The following is a 17,530-nucleotide window of genomic DNA, read 5'->3' on the forward strand; positions in this document are numbered from 1 at the left end:
TACCCCTAGGGCTTCCCATTCTTTCCTTTTTTTTTTTTTTTTTTTTTTAAAGATTTTATTTATTCTTGAGAGACAGAGACACAGGCAGTAGGAGAAGCAGGCTCCAGGCAGGGAGCCCGATGTGGGACTCAATCCCGGGACTCCAGGATCACACCCTGGGCTAAAGGCAGGTGCTAAACCGCTGAGCCACCCAGGCTTCCCCCATTCTTTCCTTCAATGGAGATTTTTCCAGCTCACATAGATGATTCTGAGTTAAACAAGGCCATCCAGAAGAAGAAAAGCTTAAAAAGGAAACCCCTTCTATTTGGCTTCTTAAACAGCCATTCCTCCTCCTTCCTTTGGGGACCTATCTGAGAAAAGCAGAGCTGAGGAAGGAGAAAGGAATCATGAGATGCCAGACCCTTCTTGCGGCGAAGACTGACCAGGGAAGTAGCAGCTCTGGACTCACACCTACCAACCCCAGAGAGAGGTCGGAGTCTAGGCTGTACGGGGCATTTCTGTCTGAGCATGTCAGAAGGGGAGAGGTCTCTGCTATTCAAGACCAAAATCTTGTCCTGACCTCACACAACTAGTGGGACAACACATACTGCCACCCTGGCAACAGTTACAGACACCCTCCTACTGCACACACGGTGCCACAAAAAGTTACATGATCACACTCCCACGTCCTCACAAAGTCACAGACATCCAGGAGGCTCAGTGTTGCTAACATTCAACCCAACCACACACGCTTCTCAGATAACTCATGGCCGCACAATCACGGATTCTACACAAAATGTCACACAAAAGGAACGCACATACGAACAGACCCACGGTGGGGACAGTCACACCTACACCCATTGAGCTGCACAGTCAGAACCACAAACCTACAACAGGGATACCCAGCTACACCTGCAAACAGAGGTCCGCGCATGGTCAGTCGCAATGACACACCCACCACAGGGGCCGACAATCACACCCCCACACGGAGCGCCGCAGAGTCACCTAAGGTCACAGTCGCACACATGGAATCCTGTTCCTCTGGTCCGTTCCCCCAATCCGACCAACTCAAAGGCGCCGGAGACTCCAGATTCGCCCAGAAGGCCCCTTTAGGCTGCCCCTCCCCAACCCAGAGACGCATCTGAACAGCCTGGTCGAGCCCCCAAGACTTAGGCCTCTCACCTTGCAATTCCCCTTGCTGGGAGGCCGAGAGTCAAGCAGGCGAGTGAAGGAACGGCCCTGCTCCCCCGGGGGCCTCTGGGAAATGTAGTCAGGAAGCGGGTCGGCCCAGACAAGATGGCGCCTGGCGCTTCGATTTCCTGCTGGCGTATAAATCTAAGCTGAGCCGATATCCCTGCTCCCTTCTCCAGATCGCTGCAGAGGGTCTTCTAGATCCAAGAGCAGTCTCCGAGTCAGGTTCCCACAGGAGACATCCCACACTCCCTGGAGATAAGCTTCCTCCATGGGCCCTGCCAGTCCCCGGGAGCCTCATGTTTCCTAAGAAATAGAAAAATGTTGCTGAGTTCCCACGGAAGTTGATTGAAGCCGCAAGAACTTCTGGGAAATGTAGTCTAGAGGTGGAAAGGGTAAGGCTACCTCCTGTGTGGATTGTTTCAGAGCAATGCACTGAGCTTGCCCACAGTGAAGAGTGGAGCTTCACCCAAGACTCTTTTAGGACTTGTATCTGTTAACCTTAAAAATAAAACTTTCAGGGATGCCTGGGTGGCTCAGCGGTTGAGTCCGTCTGCCTTCCGCTGAGGGTATGATCCTGGAGTTCTGGAATCGAGTCCCGCATGGGGCTCCCTGCATGGAACCTGCTTCTCCCTCTGCCTGTGTCTCTGCCTCTCTCTCTGTCTCTCATGACTGAATAAATAAAAATCTTAAAAAAAAAATAAAACTGTCAGTCATTTTACCATCAAAATGAGTTTGTTGGGAATAACAGAATTGCAATTTAGGAGGAAAAAGCTCTGCCAGAATACAAGTAACAGCAAAGAAGAGCTCTTTCATGGAAAAGAAGGCGGGAGTTGGGAAGTTCTTTTGAAGGAAAATCCATTGGAGAAACCTAGGGTGATGTTGGTTTATCATTGGCTGAACTGCAGGGGTAGTCAATTGATTGTAGGTGATGCTCTGTACATCCTTTACCTTTGGGGCCAGTAATTTACATTCTTTCCTATTGAGAGTCCTTAATTGACTACTCTTCCTGTAACTGACAGTCCCTCTTCTAGCCTCCCAACTCTACTTTAGTGACATTTCCCCTTATTAATTTTCACATAACCCACTGAGACTACCCAGGACTGACTGACTAAATTGCCATTTTTGCCTTCCTCAATGGATGAGTGTGAAGCAGGATCTGGATGCTGTTCAGGGAATAGAGACCTGGGAGTCTCAGACCCAAATCCCACAAGAGAAACCAAAGACAAGTAACCCAAAAGCCTGGAAAGGGGCTGATGGCAGGTTGTCTGGAGTGTCAGGCTATGTGTGTTGAAGATGATAGTGGTGACTCTGAGGATTGCCCCAATGTGTAAGGCAATATGTGAAATTGGAGGAGTTACCTCATTTTCTTCATCTGGAAACTAATGATAGCTGGAATGCATGTTCTGGTGCCATCAATTTTACTTGACTTTTGGAGAATAAAAAAACAAACCAATTAGTCTGAAATAATTTCAAATATTATATATATATATATATATATATATATATATATATATATATATATAAAATTATATCTTTGTTCCTTGAATATGGCTGTGGGTCCCACACCCTCCCATGATTTTAGGGATCTTGTTTTCATGTGTAGAAATTCAGTCTCCTATAGCATTTGTCTTCGATGGTTTGATCCCTGACACCCCTAATTAGGGGCGGAAAAGGACTTATTAGTATGATCAATCCAACAGCTTAGATATGAATCCTACCCCTTTAACCCCTTAGAAACAAAAGTTACAAAAGGGTACCAAAACAGAAAAATCCAGTTTCAGTGAGGTTCAAAGAAAAGCCAATGAGGGCACCTGGTTGGCTAAGTCAGTTGGGTGTGTCCACCTCTTGATTTCTGCCTAGGTCCTGAGGCTGGGCCCCACGCTCAGCCCCCTCAGCTTGGGATTCTTTCTCTCACTCTTTCTCTGTCCCTGCCTACCTCCCCAAACTCGCTCTGTATGTGTGTGTCACAAAAACCCAAAACCCAAAACAAAAACAAAAAACAAAGAAAAGCCCATGAACTCCAAAATACATGTGAGTACTTCTCAATACAGTTGACATTAGGTAGAAAAATGTCAGAGAATGAGAGCTGGTAAGCAGAGGTGAGAAGTAGTGCTTAGAGGCTGGTAAAAACCTATTAGAAAAGACTCCAGAAATAGCAGGAGCAGGAGGCAGAGTGGAATCACTTCAATAAGACTAGGAGTTTACTTTGAAGGGATTCACTTTGGAAAGGGAAATGCTGTGAAGAGAGTAGAAGTCAAGCAGAATGATATCAGGTGCAATGCATGTGCCAAGATCAAGACAATCATATTTAAGGGAAAATTGATTTAGAAAACTATAATATGTCTGTAAGATAAAATAAAACTTGAGTGTCCAGAGAAAATCTCAAGTTGCTTAAAGGAGAGAAACATCACCGAGTGTCAAGCTTATACTCAATATTTAGCACCACAAAACAGTGGAATAAAACTCAAAGGATAATTAAAGGAATGAAAGCCAAAGATTTTCGTCTAGAAAATATTTAGTCTAGAGTTAAGCTGCAGTTTAAGTATAGGTATGATTTAGAGTCATCCTATAATAAGTGAACTAACTTGACTTGACTCGAGAGGAAATATAAAAGTAATAATATAAAGGGTTTTTACTCATAGAAAAACCCAGAGGATAGCTATTAAAATGTGAAAATAGCTAAAAACAAACTAACTCCAAAGACACTAAAGTGTTGGCTGAGCATGGTATGAGTGGAAGAGGATGGAGGAAATAGAGTAGAATAAGTAGGACTTGATGGAAGAGAGTTTGCATGAGAATTCTTTCAGACAAGAAAGAAGAATATGGGGCAGCCCCAGTGGCTCAGCAGTTTAGCGCTGCCTTCAGCCCAGGGCGTGATCCTGGAGACTCAGGATTGAGTCCCATGTCGGGCTCCCTGCATGGAGCCTGATTCTTCCTCTGCCTGTGTCTCTGCCTCTCTCTCTCTCTCTCTGTCTCTCATGAATAAATAAATAAAATCTTTTTTTAAAAAAGAAAGAAGAATATAGATGCAGCTATTACAGAGATGAAAGTAGAAAAGAAGTATGAGGAAGAGAGTAAAATGTGAAACAAAATGGCTGGTTATAAAGATTGTATGCTTCTGATTATTACAATCTGAGATGCAAATCCCAGATGTGTGCTCTATGCACAACATATTCTACATCATCAAAAATCTTGATAACAGTATTTTTTTCAAGAGCATCATATGGATCAAGGGAAACATGTGTAAAGCTTATACAAAATAAGTCCTCAAAAACTACTAAATTAAACACTTCCAAACTCATTCTTTGAGGCCAGTATCCAACATAGAGTTACTGTATGACCCAGTATTTCCACTCCTATACATACACCCAGGAACATTAGAAATGTATATTTATGCCAAAACTTGCACACAATTGTTCATTGCAGCATCATTCACAATAGCCAAAAGTGGAAACAACCCAAGTGCCTATAAATAGATGAATTGAAAAAGAAAATGTGGTATATTCACACAATAGAATATTATTTGGCAATAAAAATACATGCCACAACACAGATGATCCTTGAAAACATTATGCTAAGTGAAAAAGCCAGTCACAGAAGACCATTTCACTTATAAGAAATGTACAGAATAGGCAAATTTATAGATAAAGAGAATAATTAGAGTTACTTAGGGCTGGCAGGGTTAGGACAAATGGGAGTGATTGCTGTTAGAAAGTTTCTTTTTGGGGTGATAAAAATGTTCTTCAATTAGATAATGAGGATAGACATACAATTGAAGGGTTATAATTTTTCTTTCTTTCTTTTTTTTTTTTTTTAAGATTCTATCCATTTATTCATGAAAGACACAGAGAGAGACAGAGAGAGGCAGAGGGAGAAGCAGGCTCCATGCAGGGAGCCCAACGTGGGACTCCATCCCTGGGCTCCAGGATCATGCCCTGGGCCGCAGGTGACGCTAAACCACTGAGCCACCCTACAATTTTTCTTTGTCCTTGAAAACAGCTGGGGTTTTATCCATTTGTTAAAATTATAGCCATTCTAGTGGCTGTGAAGTGATATATCATTGTAGTTTTGACTTGCTTTTCCCTGATCACTAATGGTGTTTAGTGTCTTTTAATATAATTATTGGCCATTTACATACCGTCTTTGGAGAAATGTCTATTCAGATCCTTTGTCCATTTAAAAATGAGTTAGTTGCCTATTATCAAGTTGTCAGAGTGTATTTTAGATGGATGTTCTTTAATAGATACATGACTTGCAAATATTTTCTTTCCTCTGGTGTGATATCTTTCCCCTTCTTAGATGGTACCCTTTGAAGCACAGAATATTTAGTCATCTTGAAATGAAAATTATCTAATTCTTTGTGGGTCATGCTCTTAATGTTATATCTAAGAATCCTTTGGCGATCTGAGACTATGATGATTTGCTTCTGTGTTTTCTTCAGAGTGTTTTACAGAAGTTTTAGCTCCTTCTGTTAGGCAAAGTGAAATGAAACAGTCAGAAAAAGACAGAAACCATATGAGCTCACTCAAATGTAGAATTTAAGAAAGAAAACAGATGAATATGTGGGAATGGGGGAAGAACAAAGAGAGTGAAACAAGCCATAAGTGATTCAACAGTAGAGAACAAACAGGGTTATAGAAGTTGGTGAGTGGGGGTGGACTAGATGGGGGATGGGTATTACGGAGAGCACTTGTGATGAGCACTGGGCGCTGTATGTAAGTGATGAATCACTGAATTCTACTCCAGATATCAATATTACACTGTATGTTAACTAACACAATTTAAATTTAAAAAAGTTTTAGCTCTTGAATTTAGCAGTTTGATCCATTTTGAGTTAATTTTTATAAATAATGAGAGATGAGGGCCCAACTTCATTCTTTGCAGGTGGATATGCTGTTGTTGCAGCATATTTGTTTAAAAGCCTACTCAAGAGGCACCTGGGTGGTTCAGTGGTTGAGTGTGTGCCTTTGGCTCAGGTCGTAATCCCAGGGTCCTTGGATCAAGTCCTGCATCTGGCTCCCCACAGGGAGCCTGCTTCTCCCTCTGCCTATGTCTCTGCCTCTCTGTCATGAATGTTTATTCATGAATGAATAAATAAAATCTTAAGAAAAAAAATAAAATCTAGCTCAAAATTGAATCATCAGTATTTTTTGATATTATAGATGTATGGGTTTATTTATTTAGGCTGTTTCCATATCTTGGCTATTATAACTAATGCAATGAACATGGGATTCATATATCTTTTTGAGTTAGTCTTTTCATTTTCTTTTTTTTTAAGAATTTATTTATTTATTCATAGAGACACAGAGAGAGAGAGAGATTGGCAAAGACACAGGCAGAGGGAGAAGCAGGCTCCATGCAGGGAGCCCGATGTGGGACTTGATCCTGAGTCTCCAGGATCACACCCCAGACTGCAGGTGGCACTGAACCGCTGCACCACCCGGGCTGCCCAGTCTTTTCATTTTCTTTGGATAAATACCAAAAGTGGATTAGAAACTCCATACTAGTTTCCTTTAAAAAAATTTTTTTTAATTTATTTGAAAGAGCAAGAAGAGTGAGAGAGGTGGGGCTTGACCCCAGGACCCTGGGATCATGACCTAAGCTAAAGGCTGAGCCACCCCAGTTCCCCTCCATACTGTTTTCCATACTGGTTAGATCAATTTACATTTCCACACATGGTGCAAAAATTTCCCTTTTCTCCAGTTCATTGCCAATGCTTTTTTTTTGTCTTTTTGATAATGATCCTTCTGTCAGGTATGAGGGGATATCTCACTGTGGTTTTGTTTTGCATTTCCTTGATATGGTGAGCACATTAGCATATACTTATTGATATGTATGTCTTCTTTGGAAAAATATCTATTCAGGTCCTCTTGCCCATTTTTTAAAAAAGATTTTATATATTTATTCATGAGAGACACAGAGAGAGAGAGAGGTAGAGAGAGAAGCAGGCTCCATGTAGGGACCCCGATGTGGAACTTGATCCTGATACTCCAGGATCATGGGCCTAAGGCAGGTGCTCAACCACTGAGGCAACCAGGCGTCCTAATTTTTTAGTTTTAAATGTTTCCTGATTTCCATTATAATTGCTTTTTAATCTTTGCAAAATATAAAATTGTTTTGGGTCTCCAAATATATGCATTCATTCACTCATTTATTTATTCTAATTTAATTACCTTGTAGTTCAGTAAATGGACTGTAGGATATTTAGTCTTTGAAGTATGGGCAATTTCAGGGAAATATTCTGTTTCTGCTTGTAAAGAAGCTTAAAAAAGTATTTTTGCAGAGAAGGCTTCAAAATACAGCTTATAAATCAAGATAGTTGTGTTGTTAAATTTTAATATATTTTTACTGTTTCTAATTAATGTATCAATTTATGGACCTGTTATGTTAAAAAAAATCTATGACTGTAGATTTGTTCATTTTTCCTTGTAATTCCCTCAAGTTGTACCTTACATATTTTCAGACTATATCATTAGAGCCTTACAGGTTCTTCACTGTTAAATCTTCACGGAGGATTTTTAAAATTATTATTAGTGTCCATTCTTCATCTCTATAAATGTGTTTGATCTAATGTACTATTTTGAGTGGTATTACCATTGCCATATTTATTTTGCTTAGAGTCGCATGGGACATATTTTCCTTTATTTTCAGTTCTCTTTTTAAAATCCTTTTTAGGGTTAATCTCTTATAAGCACCACATACCTGGACTTTGTTGACATCCAATCTATAATAAGTGAGATTAATACATTTATATTTATTGTAATTATTGGTATTTGAATTAATCCTGTTATCTTAACAAATATCCTGTTATCTTTTTTGTTTTCCCTTTGACACCTGTCTTCTTTCATTTATTCTCTTCCTATCTTCTATCAGTTGATAATATTTTCTCTTGTACACTTTTAAAAATCTGCTCATTTATAAACTATTATTTCAAGTACAAATTCTCAATCATATTAGACACAAAGGCTCCTTTTCACACCAAATATTGTAGTACAAGTCTTTTGCTCTCCTAAAATTAAGTTCACAGGTAGTATAATCCCTCACTATTCATAATTTTTTAAAACTCAGTATAATATCCTAACTTGACAAAAATAGGAACATTAAAGGAAAGAAAATTATAATATGAAAATGCCAAAAATGACTAAATATTATTAAACCTATATATACAGTTACCATAAACATGACAGCTACAAATGCAGACTTCCACACATACGTTGGTAATGCAAATGCTGTAAGCAGTGTTGCCACTGTTGATGTGATTTTCCAAAATGACAAAGCTCATGATAAAGTTCTGAATATAATGTGTAATTGTGCCTCAACTGCCTTGATAGTTGCAGACCTGGAAAATTTGGTACGTATTAAAACCATCTGGCGCAGCCCCGGTGGCTCAGTGATTTAGCACAGCCTTCAGCCCAGGGTGTGACCCTGGAGACCCGGCATCGAGTCCTACGTCAGGCTCCCCAGGCTCCCGGTGAGGAGCCTACTTCTCCCTCTGCTTGTGTATCTGCCTCTCTTTCTCTCTGTGTCTCTCAGGAATAAATAAATAAAATCTTCAAAAAAAAAAATAAAGCCATCTAAAAACACTTTGTGTTTATATATAAAATATCATGTAATCATTAGCAAGTTTTTCACCCATTTAAATATCCAGCACAATATTAAAAAATTGTGGCGGTGTGAGATACTTCATTGTACAGGACTATTTTTTGCATTTCAGGACATCAGCATTTGTAGCCCCCACATATCTAACACCAGCAGTTGTCCCACAAATGTCCAGCTCCTGACTCTCAGAGTGGTATCACCCTCATTGAGAAACCCTGACCTTGGGGATCCCTGGGTGGCTCAGCAGTTTAGTGCCTGCCTTCGGCTGGGGGCGTGGTTGGTCCTGGAGTCCCGGGAGATTGAGTCCCTCATTGGGCTCCCTGCATGGAGCCTGCTTCTCCCTCTGCCTATGTCTCCTCGTCTCTCTGCGTATCCCTCATAAATGAACAAATAAAATCTTAAAAAAAAAAAGTTAAAAGAAACAGGTGAAATATATTTTAATAATACACTTTAATACATGTCTAAAATATTATTTCAACATGTAATTAATGTAAAATTGTTAATAAGATTCTCTATTAAGTTTTCAATATCAGATATACTGTTTATACTTACAGGACATCTCAGTTTGGACTAGCCATGTTTTATTTTTTATTTTTATTTATTTATTTTTTTGTGAGGAAGTCCTTTAATAGAGACGGGCAGACAGGGGACACTACTCGGCCCTGGGCCAGGGGATGCAGTGGCCCCTCCCCCCACCTGGCCTGGCCCCGGGGTGGACACGGGAGAGGCAGTTTTAAAAACACAGTGGGACTGATTCTTCACTTTCATGGAGAAGGGGACCCCAGAGGAGCAGCCCGCGGAAGCGTCTGCACTCAGAGAGGCGTCTGAGCGGCCACCCCCAGCTGTCGCACCCGGGAGGGGGCAGCGGCCCACGGGGGCCCGGGCAGCACGGGAGGGACTAGCCGTCTACAGCTCTTATGGTCCCCACTCTGCGTCCACGGTTGTGCTTTAGAACCCCCCGCCCTGCAGCCCTAGCCCGAAGCTGGCGGTGGGGGGGGGGGGGACCCCCTCCCCCCGCCCTCTGCGAGCTCAGGCTTGGGACAGAGCAGCCCTGCTCCTCGCCACGAGCCAAGAGGTCGCTGAAACAGAAGGGTCGACGCTGGACCAGATGCAGGCTGGCGGGAGCAGGCGGGGTTGGAAGGACGGGGGCGGCGCTCGAGGTCCGGTAGCAGGTGCTCATGGGCCGGGCAAAGTTAGGCTGGGGGCGGTGGACGGAGGGGAGCTGAGCATCTCCCGACACCGTTCCGCAGCAGAGGGGGTTGGGGGCGAGGTGCCCACCCGGCGCGGCTGCCTCCAGTATCAGAGGCCGGGTGGCTGGGGCAGGCCCTGGCTCCAGGTACGCAGGTGGGGAGGGGCAGGGCTGGAGGGGTCTACAGGATCGGTTGTTCTCAAAGAGAGAGAGCAGGTCATCATTGTTGTTTGCGGGGAGGTCAGGTGGGCCCAGGTAGGATAGCAGTTCCTCGGGGTTGGTCAGTTCTGAGAGTAGGTCCAGGGCCGGTTCCGGGGCCTCCCCCACCCCAGACATGGGGGGCCCCATCACACCTGCGGCGCTGAAGCTCAGCTCACCAAGGGAACCTGAGCTCACTGGGCCCAGGGTGGACTAGCCATGTTTCAGGTGTACAATTACAATAGCCACATATTGCTAGTGGCCGCTATATTGGACGGCACAGATACAGAATATTAGTCTTATCTTAAAAAAAAAAAAAAAAAGACACGCATTAAATAGACATTATTTTTTAAAATATTTTATTTTCTTTATTCATGAGAGACAGATAGACAGACGGACAGAGAGAGAGAGAGAAGCAGAGGGAGAAGCAGGCTCCATGCAGGAAGCCCGAGGTGGGACTCGATTCTGGGTCTCCAGGATCATGCCCCGGGATAAAGGCGGGGCTAAACCGCTGAGCCACCCGGGCTGCCCTAGACAATATTTTCTAATCCCTAGTTAAACTTAATAAAATGTCTTGTAAATGTCTATGCTTATTATTTCTTGCTAAAGTTCTTTCTGGTTTCTCTTGCTTACTATTCTTGCACTTATGGTTTCTTGTTCATCCACACATGCCCTTCTACCCAGTAATATTCCTCACCCACAGTATCTTCATAACTTTGTCCCTCACAGTCAAGTTTCTGTTCTCACCTCCTCAAAATGGCTTTCTCAGGGTGCCTGGGTGGCATAGTCGGTTAAGTGTCTGACTCTTGGTTTCAGCTCAGGTCATGATCTCAGGGTTTGGAGATCCAGCCCTCAGCTGGGCTCCATAATTCACGTGGAGTCTGCTTAGGCTTCTCTCTCCCTCTCACTTTCTCTCTGTCCCTTCTACTCATGCATTCTCTCAAATAAATAAATCTTTTTTTTTTTTAAAGAATGACTTTCTCTTGCTCAGTTATCAATTAAGAATACTTTGATCTGCTACAAACTATAAACAATGGTGACTTTTCTTATATAACAAAAAACCTGCAGACAGACACCCCAGGCTGGAGCAAAAAGACCACAATTTCATCTATGTCTCAGGCTCCACTGTTTCTGCTCTGCCATCCTTAGTGTGAAGTGTAATTTCTCTTATACCATGTCTCCTTATCCCCAGGCAGTAATTGTGGCTTTTTTTTGACTCTCTTTTGTTGGGCAACATCCCATCCTGTACTTCCACACAGAGTTTCCCTTTCATTTCCTATTGGGGCAGGGGACCCCATGCTGAATTGATCCCTGTGAGACTGATAGAGAGGCTTTCAGCATTCAAGTGCAGCAGGCCTCTATGGTACCAGCTTCACACTGTGTACCCAACCCTAGCAGCACCAGCTGCCCTGCTTGTGCCCAACATCAGCAGCAATTATTCTCTCTGGAGGGGTTTAATGATTTAATTCCTGACCACATAGCCTGCAAGCTTCATTTTCTGGTCTTCATACACAGAGTAAGTTATTCATTATCTTATAATAAATCTTTTTTTTTCTTTTTTGCTTAAAATTAGCAAGAGCGGGTTGTTCTGTTTGTATCCAAGTACTGTGACTGGTACAAAGAAGTGGCATTGGATGTGGTTGCAAGCAGTGGCCCTTAAGGAAATAAGAATTTGGGACTGTTTCTGTGGTCTAGTTGGATTTACTTATTTTTAAAAATATTTTATTTATTTTTTCATGAGAGATGCAGAGAGACAGACAGAGACATAGACAGATGGGGACTTGATCCCAGGACCCCAGGATCATGCCATGAGCCATGGTCAGCCTCTGAGCCACCCAGGCATCCCTGTGGCCTGGTTGGATTGATTGATTGATTGATTTTTAAAGACTTTATTTACTTATTCATGAGAGACACAGAGACACAGGCAGAGACACAGGTAGAGGGAGAAGCAGGGTCCACGCAGGGAGCCCAATGCCCTGGTTGGATTTAAAGGCTGAGTGAGGGCAGCCCCGGTGGCTCAGCAGTTTAGCACCGTCTTCAACCCGGGGCATGATCCTGGAGTCCCATGTCAGGCTCTCTGCAAGGAGCCTGCTTCTCCCTCTGTTTCTCTCTCGCTCGCTCTTTCTCTCTCTCTGTGTGTGTCTCAAGCAAATAAAAAATCTTTAAAAAAAAACTAAAAATAAAGGCTGAGTGAGCATGCAGAGACCAAGGACAACCATTATCAGCTAGGAAAAAAGTGGTTACAGCTAAGGGTAGCAGGGCTCAAATGCTGATTAATGTTGATTAAGGCTAGGACTAGAATGAGGCAAGAGAGACACATGCCATGGGTGCAAAATGTAAAAGCACACCAAAAAGCTCAATAACCAAAATAAATAATATTTCACTGCAGTATTTTTGGGGATCCTGGGTGGCTCAGACAGGTGAGTGTCCAACTCTTGATCTTAGCTCAGGCCTTGATCTCAGGGTGGTAAGTTCAAGCCCCACACTGAAAATTTTTTTTATTTGATATTTTGTACCATACATATATGGTCATATATTTGACCCACAGGGACTATTAGCACTGAACAGACCACTGAGTCAACTTGACCTGTACAACAGTCAAAATCTAGATTTGATGGTAAAGGCTCTTCACAGCTTTATCCAGCCACCCCAATGCTTGCTCATTGGGCTCATGAGCTAGGTAGTTGCACACAGTATCAACAATGTGGATTTACCATTACTACGGATTACTTCACAATAATTGGTACCCAAGCAGCTTGCCACAGTATCCAACCATGAGCAACAGGACTATGTCATCACCAGGTTGACCAGTTAGCTAGATTTCTTCTATTATGGAAGCAGTAATGATTTTTTTTTCCCTTACTGAGATAGATACTCCACAGGGATTAAAATTGCCTGACATGCTTATGGCAGCAATACCAGTTATGGATGTTATCAACTCCTTATTCATAATCACGCTTTCCACATAAAATTGCTTTGGACTAAAGGATTTCATTTATAGTGAAAAAAGTAAAGCAATGATTTGATGCTCTTGAGATTTGCTGGTCTTATCCTGTACCTCATCACCCACAAAGTTCAGACTCTATAGTGTTCTAAAACTTTTAAAAACCAAATGAGAGCACCATCTGGAAGACATACCTTGTAAAGCTGAGTAGTGTCCTCACATCTAGTACATGGTCTCATCAAAACAAATATCTGGTAGTTTTTTAAGGTCTGGATACACAAAATAGAGACTGGGATAGAAACTATTAATATTATACCTAATGATCTACTACTAAAATATTTGTTCCCTCCTATTTAAAAAACTACCATCTCTGGGCTTTGCTGATTTGGAAGTCTTAATGTTCAGGGAGAAACTATTCCATCAAATTCATCCCACTGAATTAGAAGTTGAGAGTGCCAGATAGACATTTTGGTATTCCTCAAATCACTGAATAACATGATATAAAGAGGTTTCTGTATTTAATAATTCTGATTTGACAAGGAAATAAGGTTCCTGCCATCCAAAAGCAGATAACAGATTTTCCAGGTGAAGTTTTATTTTCTTTTTTAAAGATTTTATTTATTTGGGAGGGGTGGGCAGAGGCAGGAGAGGAGAGAGAATTTCAAGTAGACTCCCTACTGAATGTGGAGCCCAAGCTGAGGGCTCAGTCCCAGGACCCTAAGAACACAACCTGAGCTGAGACCAAAAACTGGTTGCCCAACTAACTGAGCCACCCAGGTTCCCCAGGTGGAGTTTTAAAAGGTTGTTGGCTCTATGTATATTTTCTTTCTTTTTCTTATATATATTCATAATATATTAGACATTTTAAAATTCTCTGTCACCCATCCCAATATTATTTTAAAAGGGGTATATTGTTCATAGATATCTTTACCAATTATTCTACAAGATACAGAACATCAAGATGGGCTTGTGACAGAACATTTTGAATGAACATCACCTAGAAATTCTTTTTTTTTTTTTAAAGATTTTATTTATTTAATTCATGAGAGACACAGAGAAGCAGAGACACAGAGAAGCAGAGACATAGGCAGAGAGAGAAGCAGGCTCCATGCAGGGAGCCTGATGTGGGACTCGATCCCAGGACTCCGGAATCATGCCCTGAGCCAAAGACAGATGCTCAACCGCTGAGTAACTCAGGCGTCCTCACTGAGAAATTCTAAATGTTAAGTTAGATGCATTCACTAATGTTACTTTGGATTCCCTCTTTTGGAGACAGCATATTTTGACTTGTGCAAGTTACCGTTGCATTATTTCAGGGAGCATTTTTGTTTATTTGCTTGTTTGTTTTATGTTGGGAAGGAGAGTACATGCTGGCCAGCCAGGTATAGACTGTAGTGGGCATTTGTCATGCTTTCTGGCTTCATGGAATATTTTGCATACCTTATATTCAGGAGATTTGCTACATTATGAGACTTATCTCCCAAAGTTCCTACCCAGAAACTCCCCTCAAAGTAAGGTATGATCAGAGAAGAATGATGTGGAGAATAAAGACACACATGGAATTGATTCTGATAAGTGTCAGAGATGCACTAGAGGCCATGATCCTAATTGCTACATCCTATATTTCTGTTAGCAGTAAAAGGTGTGGTACCTGTGCACAGCGGAGATAGAGGTGGCAGTAGGCAATGTGGGCTACTGCAGAATCTTGCCAAATGATCTTGCTTCAATTCTCACAAAGCAGCAAATGGGATCCTGTTAAAAAATAAGTAAGATGATGTCACCTCCTCCCATGGGTCTCATTCACACTCACAGTAAAAACTAATGTCTTTAGATTGTTCTACAAGGGGGGATCCCTGGGTGGCTCAGTGGTTTGGCGCCTGCCTTTGGCCCAGGGCCTGATCCTGGAGTCCCGGGATGGAGTCCCGCATCGGGCTCCCTGTATGGAGCCTGCTTCTCCCTCCTGTGTGTCTCTGCCTCTCTCTCTCTCTCTCTCTCTCTCTCTCTCTCTCTCTCTCTCTAGGTCTATCATGAATAAATAAATAAATCTTAAAAAAAGAAATCTTTTACCACAAAGTCTAAAAAATACTTGATTTTTTTATTAACAGTTTTATTAAAGTTATGTTTTGACATTTGAATCATTAATCCTTCTAGGGTTGGTTTTTGCACATGGTGCCAATTCCATTTCCTTTATGGTTTTTGGCCTATCCAGCTTTCCTTCATGTGGCAATTCACATTACTCAAAATAACCATAGAATTCTCTTGTCAATTTTTCTTTTTATTTCTTTTTATTTTTTATTTTTGTTTTTTTTTGGGGGGGAGGGGTTGTGTTTTTTTTTTCAATTTTTATTTATAGAGGAATGTCCCATTTTCTTTCTAATGTTTTTGTGTATCTCCTCTATTTTTTCATCTTTATTAAAAAAATGACTTCAGTTTTTTACAGAGAACTAGATCATGGTTTTATTATTACTACCAGGATTTTTTTCCTACTTATTTTATTAATATCTATCACATTAATTTCTCCTTTCCAATTTCTTTGGCAGTATTTAATAGGACTTTAGTAGAAGGTGATTGAATTAAAACTTAATTAATTTGCTTTCACGCTTTCCAGTTTCCTAATTTTAGGTGAGATTTTATTCTGGGTATCACTTTGCCCCATCCCTTATTATTATTATTTTTTAAGATTTTATTTATTTATTCATGAGACACACAGAGAGAGGCAGAGATGTAGGCAGAGGAAGAAGCAGGCTCCCAGTGAGGAGTCTGATATTGGACTCAATCTAGGGACTCTGGGATCATGCCTTGAGCTGAAGGCGGATGCTCAATCACTGAGCCACCCAGGCATCCCTCTATTTTTATTTTTAAGTAGTGTTAGAGTATGGCATATGTGATATCAGTTTGGGGGCTTTATAATGTCTTTTATGGCCTACTTTTTGGAGAATTTTTATGAGTGTTCCAGGTAGATTTGAAAAAACCTTGTTTTTCTTGTTAAAAATAAAAACAAAATGTATATATCAAGCAAATTACCCAATGTAGCCTTATACCTACCTTTCTTCTATTTAATGTTTCTGAAAGACATTTTAGTTACTGTCATTGTGGGTTCCTCAAAAGTTCCCTATTCTACCAGCTTTTGCTGTATACATTTCAGAGCTATATTGTTAGGTATTATTAGTGTTGTATGCTCTTGGTGGCTGCATCTTATTAAAATATGGAACATCTCTTAATATTGTTTGCTTTGAAGTCTGTATAATCTAATACTATCAACACATCTGCTTTCTTCTTAATAATATTCCCTTATAAATGATTTTAAAATTCCTTTTCATTTCAGTTAATTTTTTACTGTGAAATTTTCAAGCAAATACTAAAGAAAACATCATAATGAAGTTTATGTACCTATCACCTACCTTTAAAGTTTACCAACATTGTTACTGTTTTATTTATCCATCTACCTCTCCTCAGTGATGTTTTTTAAGCTAACATTTTGCTCGTTAGTATTTCTTTCTCTCTCTCTTTTTTAAAACACTTTATTTATTCAAGAGAGAGAGAAAGAGGCAGAGACACAGGCAGAAGGAGAAGCAGGCTCCACGCAAGGAGACCGATGTGAGACTTGATCTGGACCCAGGATCGTGCCCTGAGTCAACGGCAGATGCTCAGGCAGGCGTCCTTTGTTAGTATTTCTATATAAACCTCTAAAAGGTAAATCTTTCTAACATAATCACATTACCAACAAAATTAACGGTAATTCTTAGATCTTTGGTAAAAATGTGTGTTCACTAATAGATTTCTACAGATTTTTCCTACAACCAGGCTTTGGGAGGAGAACCTGGTGTAAGCACAGTCCACAACTCTAGATGGCTTTTTTTTTTTTTTTTTAAGATTTCATTTATTTATTCATAAGAGACACAGAGACACAGGCAGAGGGAGAAGCAGGCTCCATGCAGGAAGCCCGATGTGGGACTCGATTCCAGTACTCCGGTATTATGCCCTGAGCCAAAGGCAGACCCTCAACCGGTGAGCCACTCAGGTGTCCCACCTATTTTTAAGCTGAATTTCAGAAAGGGATATAACTAGCCTCCAGGTACCCAGCAGGCCCACACCAGAGCCTAGGGCTGGTTCCCTCAAAACACGTTCCCCACTTCCAGGATTGACACAGACTTTCAGTAGATCATAGAACCTCCTACCACAGTCAGGTAGAAGAACTTCCTGGCAGAAGCAGTATTTAGCGGGTTTTGAAGAATGTTTATGGGCTTACCAGGTGAAGGGAACTGTCTTTACACCTGCTCCCCCATTTACTGCCCCCCCAACCCGACTCTAGGCTTTATTCATATACCAAGGACGTTTTATTACTTAGATTTTAATTTATAAATAAACAAAAATATCAGTTTACCTTAGGTGCTTTTTGTCACACGTTGACCATGTTAAAAACCATT

General features: G+C 41.3%; 1 protein-coding gene across 4 annotated transcripts in view; it reads right to left on the bottom strand.

Moving 5' to 3' along the window:
• The window catches only part of LOC112928509 (uncharacterized), a 123,202-nt gene that overhangs the window by 24,963 nt on the left and 80,709 nt on the right, over positions 1-17,530 (bottom strand). For 3 of the 4 annotated variants that reach the window (XM_072755175.1, XM_026010309.2, XM_026010308.2), the window contains 2 exons: positions 14,755-14,855; positions 1,162-1,476 (listed from right to left, as the gene is read on the bottom strand). The gene's annotated coding sequence lies outside the window, so the exon portion shown is untranslated. Of the gene's footprint in view, positions 1-984; positions 1,477-14,754; positions 14,856-17,530 lie in introns of those variants that run through there. The other variant, XM_026010310.2, reaches the window with a different exon arrangement.

The sequence above is a fragment of the Vulpes vulpes genome, chromosome 1 (genome assembly GCF_048418805.1).
Source record: "Vulpes vulpes isolate BD-2025 chromosome 1, VulVul3, whole genome shotgun sequence".
NCBI classification, from domain to species: Eukaryota; Metazoa; Chordata; class Mammalia; order Carnivora; family Canidae; genus Vulpes; species Vulpes vulpes.